General features: G+C 45.9%; 1 pseudogene; it reads left to right on the top strand.

Moving 5' to 3' along the window:
* The first annotated feature begins 219 nt into the window (after nucleotides 1-219).
* Nucleotides 220-1,517, top strand: LOC149173668 (LEAF RUST 10 DISEASE-RESISTANCE LOCUS RECEPTOR-LIKE PROTEIN KINASE-like 1.4 pseudogene; annotated as a pseudogene).
* The last annotated feature ends 710 nt before the right edge of the window (nucleotides 1,518-2,227 follow it).

Below are 2,227 nucleotides of genomic sequence, written 5' to 3'. Positions count from 1 at the left end.
AAACAAGATCTTATTATATGTATATGTGAATAATTTCTGTTACTTATCATAACTGTGTGTTGTGTCCACGTTACAGGTCGTGGAAATTACAACTTTGCCATTCTAATAGGTAAATTTATGATTTCTTCCAAATATTTTTATCCGCTTTAACCCCTGCGGTGAATTGTTTTTCTTTATTCTATTCGGGGTCCAGGATTACATTGATATCAATCTCTAAATTCCACCACAGGTTGTTGCTTCGTGGGAGTTGCGCTGATAGCGGTTCTACTGTCCTTAGCGTGTTATCAGAAAAACAGAAAGCCTCCTCCCAGTGGTGTTGTTCCTACACATTTACCTGGGCATGAGATAGACAATTTGCCTATATTCTCTTACGAAGCACTTCGTCAGTCTACAAATTGCTTCCACGAGGACAACGAACTTGGCGTCGGAGGGTTCGGGTCGGTGTATCTGGGTAAACTTTGGGACGGACGAACTGTGGCCGTGAAGAGACTTTTCCAGGATAACTCTAGGAGACTCGAGCAGTTCATCAATGAGGTGAAGATATTTTCGACATTGAATCATCCACACGTTGTTCGTCTTTATGGCTGCACCTCTGCAGATGGTCCAGAGCTGCTGCTCGTATACGAATTTGTCCCAAATGGGACCCTAGACGATCATCTTCATGGCGACCGCAAAAACCCCAAGGGATTACCATGGAATGCCCGCTTGAACATTGCTATTCAAACTGCCCAGGCCTTGGCTTTTCTTCATGGCCTTGATCCACCTATATTCCACAGAGATGTGAAATCCTCTAATATTCTCTTGGAAGAGAATTTGGATATCAAGTTGGCTGATTTTGGACTTTGCAGGCTTGTACCTGTAGATGCCTCTCATGTCACTACTATCCCACAAGGCACACCAGGGTATGTTGACCCAGAGTATTATCAGTGCTATCAGCTGACCGAGAAATCCGACGTCTACAGCTTCGGGGTCGTTTTGGTGGAGATTATCTCTGCCAAAATAGCGATGGACATAAATCGGAACAGAAGGGAAATAAACCTTGCTAACTTAGCCATAACCAAGATTCAAGAAGGGGCTTTGGATGAACTAGTAGACCGCTGCTGGAGATTGAAGTGAATCATGAAGTAAAGGTCATGGTGAGTGCAGCTGCAGAATTGGCCGTCAGATGCCTGGCGTCAGAGAGGGATGACAGACCGCAAATGGAGGAAATTGTTGTTCAGCTTGAGAATATCAGAGATTCGTATGGTGCCTCGACTGGTGCAGGTGAACAACAGCAGTTGGGATCGTCTTCTAACATCAACCAGTCAAACACAGTGCCTTTCTCTCCCATCTCCGTGCAGCGCCACCCCCGGGCCGCCCCGCCCCGGCGGCGGGGCGGGGCGGCCCGGGGTGGCGCCCGCCCGACCGGGGGTGGCGCTACCTGTCTAGATCTGCGCAGTGTCACCCCGGGCCGCCCCTTCCCGCCTGCGTGTCTAGATCTGCGCAGTGCCACCCCCGGGCCGCCCCTTCCCGCCTGACCGGCGGCGGGTCGATTCCCGGAATCGACCCGCCGGTCGGGCGGGGCGGGGCGGCCCGGGGTGGCGCTGTGGGTCTCAGTTGCTGCATATATGCAAATAAGTCGTTCGAGAATCAAAATGATATCAATCTTGGGAAGAAGAAGATACACACAGGCGAAAGGATTTCTTTCACGACGACCTTACTCTTACAGTATGTATGGCAAAAAATTGCTTACCTAAGCCAAGTGATCAAGGGTGTCTTTTGCTGCAAATCAACTGGATTCGACCATACAAACCTTCCAAATCCGATCGAGCTTATGTAACAAAAGAATGGATGAACGTTCCAAATCCGATGGAGCTTCGAATCGCGAAGGACCTCACTAACAGACAGTCGTGATATACCAAGGATAACAAGCCAGTGATAATGGATTGTTCTTATATGCTAGTTTAAATTGAAGGTTTTCTATATTTTTATGGAAAGGTACATTTTAATTAGCGAGATTGTACAACTTAATGCAGTAATTATTTTCTAGACATTATTTTCCAGACCGTTTTAATTGAACTCATGTAATCGAAATTTGTATTTTTAATAGGTTTGACCTTTAAAACTGAATAATTTTAAGCAATATAACCACCGAATTCCAAACGAAATGAAGGGAAATTTAAACACGGTAAACTAACGTCATTTCTAATAAATGTTTTGGAAAATTGACAAATTGTATAGCTCAATC

The sequence above is a fragment of the Pinus tabuliformis genome, chromosome 4_2 (assembly GCF_031772625.1).
Source record: "Pinus tabuliformis cultivar Carrire ecotype Pingquan chromosome 4_2, CPIR1, whole genome shotgun sequence".
NCBI classification, from domain to species: Eukaryota; Viridiplantae; Streptophyta; class Pinopsida; order Pinales; family Pinaceae; genus Pinus; species Pinus tabuliformis.
The sequence above is the reverse complement of the archived record's forward strand: the minus strand, read 5'-3'. Positions and strand labels throughout refer to the sequence as shown.